Raw genomic sequence first — 10,838 nt, forward strand, 5'->3', positions numbered from 1 at the left:
CAAACTACGGTGAGCCGTCAAACCCGATGACGAGCAAAATATAATAGTCCACAAACGATAGCGTATTGGAATAGATGGTGAAACCGATATCGTAGACTACCAAAATTGTTTATCTTTTTCTCGATATTTGCTAATTCGATTAATTTGTTTTAAGTCCGAAAGGTGAATTATATTATTCACGCTCGTAGAGCGAAAGTAGACCGCGAACTACTGCGTCTGGAAGAGGAGCAGAGGTTGCTGGAGGAATTGAACCGGGAGCGAGTTGAAAAGGAGCGCGCACTAAACGAACGTGAACTTCTGGAGCGGCTTGAGCGTGGCAAGCAGTTCATTGCTCGGAAGCATGAATTGCTCAGTCGGAAGGACGACGAGGAAGGACGAAGTGTACGTAGTATGCGGAGCAGTCGGAGCAGTGCCAAACGAACGGAGGACTGGGTGAGGCAGTCAAGGACGACCGAGATTTCCGGTGGGGTTGTTGGTGAACAGACACCCGCGTCTATATCTGCAAACACTGACCATCTTGTTGGAGATGCACTTTCGATTGAACCGCAGGGAGTACACTCTTCATCGACGCCGATAAAGACTGCGGTATCGGCAGTGGTACCCTGTGACGACGACAGAGCAGGAACGGGATCGGAGGCGAAATCTGTCCCGCAGACCGTGGAGAGCGTGACGATTGGAGAGGAGTCTGAGGATTCCCTTGACGTTGCCGCTGGAGGTGTCACAGGTGAAGAAAAGCGTGGATCCCGACCGACCAGTCTACCGAGTCTACCATATGTCAATCTTCAACCGTATGCAGATCTTCTCAAGGTTGAAGAAGTAGATCCGAATTCCGAGTTGGTTTCGAATGCTGGAGCGGTGCCTAAAATCAATCGCTTCGGCGCACATTGCTACAAGCGTTGGAGCGTTGAAACCGGAGAGCTCCGGAAGCAGAATGCTCTGCAGTTGCAGAGACAGACAGAAGCGGAACATCGGGTCATCCAGGATTTGATGGACAAGCACCAGTTCGATATTGACTCACGGCGGAAACGGGAAGTACAATTAGTAAACCGCATCAAAAATCTTCAGCTGCAATACTCCGAAGAGCTGAAACTGCTGCGAGAAGCGGAAGACAGCTTGCGGAGCCAGCTCGAGCATAGAAAGCGATCACAAACAAGCTTGGAGACGCAGATCAAGGATAGGGAGAAGTCTTTCGCCGAAGAGAAAGAGCGGATGCGCACTTCGGAAGCAGATTTACGCAACCAGCTCGACCAACGTAATAGGGAATGCGAAGCACTTCGGCTACAAGTGGCAGAACTAGAGAGTGAAGTCCAGTGTCTGCGAGAGACACAACAACAGATGCAGTGGCAAATGGACGAAAGCCGCCGTCGCGAAAACGAAGCTGTTCGTCTACGTAGAGAAGCGGAAAAGGAGTACTGGAGTTTACACGACGAGGTACAGCAAGTCATCAACCGCAATGAAGATCAGTCAGTTGGTGAAAGTTCGTCTCCTCCTTTGCCGCCTCCCCCTATCTCATGGTTTGACCCCGTGAATGAGCCGAACACAGGCAGCAGTTTGGATACGTCCCTTCTTCCACCTCCTCCTCCAATGTTGTTGGATAATGCTCTGTCAAATGACCGACCAGAAATTCCACCACAATCCGGGCGACTTGATAGTGGTAGAATCGACATGCCTGCCCCATTTCCACCCACTTCGAATGTATTCCCTGCAGTGTCGAGAACCCATTCCCAAACATCTTTCCAAGGCTTAGTGCCGGCCTACACAGGTGGTTATTTGGGACCATCACCTCAACAACTAGCTGCGAGGCAGGTTGTAACCAAAGAGCTGCCGATTTTCTCCGGGGACCCGATAGATTGGCCGCTGTTCATAAGCAGCTATCAGCATTCAACGGAGGCGTGTGGGTACACTAACTCCGAGAACCTTCTGCGACTACAGCGTAGTTTGAGAGGTAGTGCGAAGGAGTCCGTCAGTAGCTTTCTACTCCACCCGTCGACAGTACCCCAAGTCGTGTCCACACTGCAGCAGTTGTACGGCCGCCCTGAGCAGATAGTGAACAACATGATCGCTAAAGTGCGGGCAACACCTCCTCCGAAACCGGATCGGCTAGAGACTCTCGTGAGTTTTGGACTGGTAGTTCAAAACCTTTGTGGGCATCTGAAGGCAGTTGGGCTTCAGCGACACCTTGCAAACCCAATCCTACTCCAAGAGCTGGTCGACAAGCTACCAGCGACGGTAAAATTTAGCTGGGCGCTCTACCAGGAACAAGTTCCAATAGTAGATCTAAATATATTCAGTGACTACATGGCGAAAATATCATCAGCGGCTAGTGGCGTTACTCAACTAGCGAACATCCCACAGAAAACATCGAAGGACGAGCGAAGCCGGCAGAAAGAGAGAACGTTTGTGAACGCGCACGTATCCACCGATCAACCGAAGTCGAACCGTCGTGAAGAAACCGAGAAAAGTGTCATGAATGTGGGAAAGCAGAAGGAAAAGGAGGCCAGCAAGAGCAGTAGAACGTGCTCGATGTGTAACGTTGATAGCCACCAAATAGAGACGTGTACATCTTTTAAAGGATTGGATCTAGATGGTAGGTGGAAAGCGGTAAAACTAAATAAACTGTGTGCCCGTTGCCTCACATCTCACGCACGTTGGCCGTGTAGGGGAGAAGTTTGCGGAATCAATAACTGCCCTAAACGTCATCATCGTTTGCTCCACTTCGAGCCACCGCCGGCGACTAAGTCCAATGCAGTCGTTACGGTTCACCGTCAGCTGTCATCGTCAACGCTATTCCGAATCCTCCCAGTCACCTTGTTTGGGAAAAAAGGTCAGGTCGACACTCACGCTTTCCTTGATGACGGATCGTCAGTGACGCTCGTCGAACGGTCAATCGCAGAAGCACTTGGAGCTAGCGGAGCTGAAGAAACGTTGCGTATCGAATGGACGGGAGGCATCAACAAGACCATTACTGGCGCAGAAGTGGTCACGATGGAGATATCCGGAACAGGCGGCTACAAGCGGTACAAGTTGTCTGAGGTGTACACAGTCGATAATCTTGGATTACCACAACAGACCATGGATTACGCAGAGCTTTCTGAACAATTTGCGCACATCCGTAAGCTTCCGGTGAAAAGCTTGAATTGCGCTGTACCTGGAATCTTGATCGGGCAGAGTAACTGTCATCTGCTAGCGACGCTTAAATTGCGAGAGGGCAAACTCACCGAACCAATTGCAGCGAAGACCAGGATTGGGTGGACGGTGTGCGTGTGAGAATCTTTCTCTGTAATGATTATTCAACAACTGTATTCATTATTTGTATACACTTTATTACCGATACTTCAATATTACATACAATGATTCACACTCCAGACAACAATAACAATATCTCCGCATATGACAGATACTCAATGTAAACATACACGCTAAACGTAATAGAGTAATACAATAATTTATTATGTGCATACCACAAGGTACCACATCTCGTTTTTTCTCCAGATCCGCAGCAAGGTCACTCCACGTTGTTTCGCTTATAGTCTCCTCAGTTTATGAACGTCTCGCTTCAGTCTCACATCAGAATTAGAAGTACAGTCATCCATTTGGTCATCCATCTCTGCTCGGCATTTTGGTAAATTACTTGGCCGTTACTTGTGGTTGTACCTAAAAAGAAATATTATTTTGACCCAAATATTTTCCCAAATCCCAAAACATTTTTAATACTGAGTGTCAAGCTAAATATTACCTTTGCTGATGAATTAATTGAATTGCTTTCCTCTTCTCAAATGTTTTCAATGACAGCTAGCATGCAAACATTGTATACTGCCCACTGATTTTTTTTTTTTGACATGTCCTTTCATAGAAGAATCTCATACATAAGGTATGTATAAGCCGGGGCCCGTGGCGTAGTTGGTCACACGTTCGCTTCATATGCGGATGGTCATGGGTTTGATTCCCAGCCCCGGCACTTGCAATTTTTCGTCAGTTGCTTTTCCCACGAGAGCAACTGACACTGACCCTCTTCTGAGCCCCATGGCTCAAACGGACCCGGATACCTGGACATCGGCGAACTGCAACTCATAATGGACCCCCAATCGGACTGGAAAAGGAACAACGGCCATCAGCATCCTTGTGCTCATCATTCTACCAGGTATAAAGTAGAAAAGTGAAAGCAGCAGAAAGGCAACCAGTTCGATAAAGTAGAATAGAATCTAGACGCTGTACAAAATGTAAGTGCAGCTGTCAATTGAAATTGCTCACGTAGTGCCCCAGTGGACAATAGAGCTGTAAATTAGGTTAAGTGATTAAGAATAAAAAAAAAAAAAAAAAAAAGGTATGTATATTCAGATTATTATTCAGACATTTTTTTAACTAATATGTCGGAACACTGCACGAATGTTACAGTGGAAAGATTATCAATATCCATTAACTCGTTTTCGATCCAAAGTGTCCAAGTGTTATACAAACACTATTTCATTTCATGTTTTTTTTAGCGAACTTTGCTGGAACTCGTTTCTTGTTCAGAATATATTCAGAAGTTTGGCTTTACAGATTTTGTTTTCAAAATATCGAAGGGATTGATACTTTTTTTTAAATCAAATCACGATTTCGAAAAACGTCACTTGTCCAAAGCAATATTTGTAATACTAGTTTTAGCTGAATAGTAATTTGAAAACTTGAAAACATCCCGTTTTTGAATTATATTTAATATATATTGTTCACAAAACTCGCACCCACACTAGCTGTTTGAAAGTATAGTAGAATATTAATATTCATTCTTCTTTTTCATGTTGTGATCCTATAATTATCTCAAATTCTTAATCATCATAGACGCAGTACCAAATCGAAGTCACGCAAAGCACATGCAAAGTTGCATGTAAATTTGAACCGGTTGCTGGTATTGCGCATCATTAAGCTACTTAAGAGCTGAAATTAGCACTAATCTAAATCGAGTTGCTATGTTTATAAGAAGGTTAAACATCAATTTTCGCACCGCCAGTCACTTCGGTTTGGTCGTTGAATAGGTCAAGGAATAGGTTTACATTCTACGATGCATATTCCCCCGCATTAACTGGTGATTCGTGCTCAATCAAACCTATTTTAACATTACAAAACCAAAAATTTGTTCCTTTGATGTCGCTCTTTCGGGTTCTGAACTGCAGGACTTATTTTAATGGTGTACCTCCAAAATATTGCAAAAGCCCCTCAACATGTTATGTTCTCACTCTAGATACCTAATGAAGCTATTTCAACAAGCTTTTTCCAAATTATTCGCATTCAATGTACCGTCAAAATTTAGAACTTTTTATCTTTAAGTAACTCTGATTTTCTACATATGCTCATCATATTGATAATGTTCGCGCCTAGCGCTTCCCAAAGAATTCATCGCAGTTACCAATGGACCAACGACAACCCGGATTAACAACGGCGTTAGCAACCGCTACGCGACAGATGGGCTCCTTGGCATATAAAAGGGGACAACCAAGCCAGAGATCGTCATTACCAACTTGGACATGAAGCGATCAAGACAGAAGCCACTAAACAGTACACCATTAGAATAAATAGTCAATAGTAGCAGTAGAAGTGTTTTGTTCCTTCCCTTTCCTGGAACTGGTCCCAGTACCAATTCTCCCAGTCCATCGTTCCGCTTATAAATCGTTGGGTTCACGGCCGAGCCCAAACAGATAATATTCTCAGTTCGTTGGATCGAACTAGAATATTCTGCATTATTGCAAAGCCCAATCATCTGTCTATCATATCACTTATTTCACATTTTTCCGATGAAATACATCCTCATTTTTTTTTTGTTAACGACTACAAGTCTGACGTAGTGCACACTGACCATGATTGTCTGTGTCATGATGGCCCTTACGCTTGCCTCTACGATTCATTTCTTTGTACTGAAACAATTTAAAGCACGTTTTTATTCAAATTTTCAATGAACTTATTAACACAAATATCACTTATACATGTACACGCATTTTTATTGGTAAAAATCCATGAGTTTGATATATAAATTTTATTTGTACACACATACTCGTTTTCCACGCTGGATCACACATAAAATCGGAGGACCTTATATAAACTATGTGTATCTACACATGAAAAGGGTTATCTATGACAAATTGCAAAAATCTATGTGAGCGACACATGCATACAATATTTGCAGTTCATTAGCAAAAATGGCACTATATCCATAGTGTTAGACAATCATAAGTCAAAATGCCCCTCCTGACCACACCCGATACATTTTATATTCAAAGACTTCAGAAGTGATTACTCAAGAACTCACTGTATTTGAATCGCATAAACATTTAGTGGCATTCAATAGGTTATAAAGCGCCTTTTACTCGAATTCTTGAGACTTCCAGTTAAGCCGAAAGTTTCATTTTTTTATTGTTCGATTTTTTAAAATATCCAATTCAACTAGCCATTTGACTAGCATGATACTTAACATGATCGTGGTTAGCAACTGCTCTGAATATGTCATCTAGCTTCAACGAATGCTTTAACTGTCATTTTGACTTCCTATCTTGCAAACTACCAAGACAGTTCAATTATTCTCACACATTGATGTTAATTTTCTTGAAGTCTTGTAAGAGAGGACAAAGCATTAGTTAAACCATGTCTTCATGTTAATTTGGTTTCAAGAGCCAACCCTTTTTACGTCTCCGTAGACTTATTATACTTTACTGAGCAATGATAACTTCAATATATATCACCTGAGGTGGGTCCACAACAACCTCAGTATCTGCTCAGTTATATTCGCATTTGGAACATATTCAAATACTATTCGTTACTGTTTTTCTAGTCACGCTCAGCTTAAAGTTTAGTTTTGTCTTTCGCCTTCTCAGCTGCCACTTAATTGGTGTGAAATTTCATTTTTAATGGTTCAATTTAACTAAAAAGCCCAGATTGGAGTTCAAGAGAAATCGCTCAAGAAACTTCTAGAACGATTCCTGGCAGAAACTTTCTATGGTGACATTTGAACTGTCATTTCTTTGCAACTGCGTACTGCGATCGAAGAAAAAACGGTTTCTTGAGTGATTCAGCCAAGGAATTTCCCATGCCTCAAGATAGGCCGAGAAATTCCCTCTGATCTGCAAACAGCCCTTAAATCTGCGTTGGCTGGTAATCTGTTTCTTACGAAATTTACGACACTGTTGCGTTTTTAGTACTTTAATTTTTAATAACACAATTCGCCTTATACGGCTCTACAAAGAATCGACTATATCTGCCTTGCAGGTCTTACCGCCTTCAACGGCATTTCCACCTTCAACGGCTTTTTCCGCCTTCAACAGCTTTTCACTCTCCGACGGATCTTTCCGCCATCGACAGTTTTTCGCCTTAGTCGGCTCTTCTGCCTATAACATTTTCCGCCTTCAACGGCTTTTCTATCTGTAATCCTTTCCGCCTTTTACGGCTATTTCAAGAATGTCGCTTTCATTAGCTTTTATCGCCTTCATTGGCTTTTATCGCCTTCACTGGCTTTTAACAGCAACGGCGAAATTTGATTTCAAAATATTGTTTCATCTCTACGCCTTCCACGGCCATCCGTTTAACAAATCAATACTTCATTCATCATTCAGCATTTAAGTCTAGATTTAGGACAACAACCCTATTCAACGAGTATCAATATCACAATCAACAAAACTTAGATTTTCTTCACAGTTCTTTATTTCTTTATCTGACAATAGTGATTGTCATCGATTTGAACTAAACAATACCGATCACCATCAAAATCTCTCACAGGTTGATCATTGTCATTAGTCGAAGGTACAAATAGATTGTTTGATTCATATTGAACAGTTAGTACACAATATTTACCTTTTTGATTTCAATGTTGAAATTCATTCACAAGTCATCACCTGAAGGTCATCACCACTCTGCATGCACCACACACACACACACACACCACTCATCTCATTCTTTTTCCAAAGACAACACTTCCCGAGCCGAAATTAAACTAATTTCACATGCACTGTTCACCGTTCTCGTCGCCAATGTGAGAATCTTTCTCTGTAATGATTATTCAACAACTGTATTCATTATTTGTATACACTTTATTACCGATACTTCAATATTACATACAATGATTCACACTCCAGACAACAATAACAATATCTCCGCATATGACAGATACTCAATGTAAACATACACGCTAAACGTAATAGAGTAATACAATAATTTATTATGTGCATACCACAAGGTACCACAGTGCGGAAGTCTGCGAAAAACTCGAATTCACAAACAACTTCACATATCCGAGTCCACGGGCGTTGATCTCCACGAATACGTTCGGCAATTCTTCGACATTGAGAGTTTGGGAGTAGCTGTTGTGCCTACTGTAAAAACCGAAGAGGAAGAGCGTGCGAATAAGATCCTGGAGGAAACTACGCGGCGTTTGGATGGTGGAAAATATGAGACAGGTCTGCTCTGGAAACACGACTACGTGGAGTTTCCAGACAGTCGACCGATGGCGGAACGACGCTTCAAGTGTTTGGAGAAACGGTTGGCTAGAAATGTAGTATTGTACGACAGCTTCCGGCAGCAAATATCGGACTTCAAGGAGAAGGGCTACATACACGAAGCAACGAAAGAAGAAGTTGAAGGGTTCGACCAGCGGCGAACATGGTTTTTGCCAATTGGAGTCGTAGTCAACCACAAGAAAGGGAAGGTGCGAGCAATCTGGGATGCAGCGGCGAAAGTTGACGGTGTTTCTCTGAATTCTATGCTGCTCAAGGGTCCAGATCTACTGACTCCGTTGTTGTCCGTGATGTTCCCCTACCGGGAACGAGAAGTTGCGATATCAGCGGACATAAAAGAAATGTTTCTGCAGATTATGATCCGCGAGCAGGATCGGAGTGCTCTATTGTTTCCCTACAGGGATTCTCCAGAGCAGCCAATGAAAACCATGGTCAGCGACGTGGCAATATTTGGGGCGGCTTGCTCCCCTGCGCAGTCGCAGTATGTCAAAAACAAGAATGCGTCAGAGCAAGAAGCCGAATTTCCGAAAGGAGCAGCCGCGGTGAAAAAGAGACACTATGTGGACGACTATGTGGATAGTTTCGACAGGGCAGAGGAAGCGTTGGAAGTTGCGAAGGAAGTCATCGAAGTACACAAGCGAGCGGGGTTCCATATCCGCAATTGGATGTCCAGTGATAGGAAGGTTGTCGAGAACTTGGAAGAACCAAACCAGAATCCGTCGAAAACTATGCTGCCGGACAAGGAGAAGGAATTTGAACGAGTCTTGGGAATGGCGTGGAATCAAGAAGACGATGTTCTCCTATTTTCGCTGCAGCTTTGCGAGAATGTGAGTTTCCTACTGGATAACGACAAGATTCCGACAAAAAGAGAAATGCTCCGCTTGGTTATGAGCATCTACGACCCACTGGGATTGATAGCGTCGTTTGTGATACATGGAAAAGTAATCATCCAGGAAGTATGGCGGACTGATGCAAGCTGGGATAGCCAAATCCCGGCGGACATCGCTATTCGCTGGAAGGAATGGATAGCAACGCTCAAGAAAATGGACAAACTGCGTCTCCCACGGTGTTACTTTCCTGGCTACGATCCCGAAAGTTTCAAAAGCTTAGAGCTACATGTTTTCGTGGATGCAAGTGAACAGGCTTTTGCGGCAGTTGCGTATTTCCGTATAACAGACAGAGGACAGATAAGAGTCGCACTTGTATCATCCAAAACGAAGGTCGCACCACTTCGAGGGCTATCAATTCCTCGGCTGGAACTAATGGCGGCACTACTGGGAGCTCGCTTGCGGAGAACTGTAGAGGACAACCATTCGTTGAAGATCAAACAAACATTCTTCTGGAGCGATTCATCCACCGTCTGCTCGTGGATTAAATCGGATACACGTCGATATCGTCAGTTTGTCGCTTTCCGGGTTAACGAGATTTTGGCCCTTTCCAGTGTTGATGAATGGCGGTGGATTTCGACGAAAGTCAATGTGGCAGATGAAGCCACGAAATGGGGCAAAGGTCCAGCTGGTAGCATCAACAGCCGATGGTTCCATGGACCCGAATTCCTCTACAGCAGTGAAGCAGATTGTTCGGCGGTTCCGGAAGAAGGTTTGGATGAAAGCTACAGGGAGCTGCGAGAAGCGTACGTGTGCAGTCATCTGGTCAGGATACCCATAGTTGATACAGCAAGGTTTTCTCGATTCGAAAGAATGCTGCGTGCTGTGGCATACGTCCATTGTTTCGTTGATAGTCTACGAGCGGTGAAATACGGCAGACATGGAAATACCGTTGGAGTGTCAAGCGAAGAAATACAGAAAGCAGAGCGGACGTTGTGGCAAATTGCGCAGTCCGACGCGTTCCCGGACGAAGTTGCTGTATTGAAACAAAACCTGGAACGAAATGGAAGCAATCAGAAGCAAATAGGAGCATCCAGCAGTCTCCTGAAGCAGTCACCATTCGCCGACAAGTACGGAGTGTTGCGGGTAGGAAGCAGAGCTGCTGCTTCACAGATACTAGCCTACGATACAAAGTTCCCCATCATTTTGCCTCGAAACCATCGGATTACTGCGTTGCTGTTAGATTTCTACCATCGGAAGTACGGCCATGCCAACGACGAAACCGTAGTCAATGAAATGCGTCAGAAATTCCACGTGCCGCGTTTGCGTGTGGAAGTTCGTCTGACAAGAAAACGCTGCATGTGGTGTTGCGTATACAAGTCAGTACCCGTAGCTCCGAAAATGGGACCACTACCAGCTGTACGTTTGCAGCCGTGTGTTCGCCCTTTCACGTACGTAGGCGTCGACATATTCGGGCCGTATTTGGTGAAGGTTGGACGAAGTGTGGCGAAACGGTGGGTGTGTCTTTTCACCT

At 44.1% G+C, this 10,838-nt stretch overlaps 1 long non-coding RNA gene across 1 annotated transcript; it reads right to left on the bottom strand.

Moving 5' to 3' along the window:
• Positions 1-3,302: 3,302 nt before the first annotated feature.
• On the bottom strand, positions 3,303-3,871 carry LOC134288315 (uncharacterized). Its single transcript, XR_009997897.1, has 2 exons — positions 3,737-3,871; positions 3,303-3,654 (listed from the first exon to the last, which is right to left on the bottom strand). It is a non-coding gene; the product is annotated as an uncharacterized LOC134288315 (long non-coding RNA).
• Positions 3,872-10,838: the final 6,967 nt, after the last annotated feature.

This window comes from Aedes albopictus, chromosome 2, assembly GCF_035046485.1.
Source record: "Aedes albopictus strain Foshan chromosome 2, AalbF5, whole genome shotgun sequence".
In the NCBI taxonomy this organism is placed as follows: domain Eukaryota; kingdom Metazoa; phylum Arthropoda; class Insecta; order Diptera; family Culicidae; genus Aedes; species Aedes albopictus.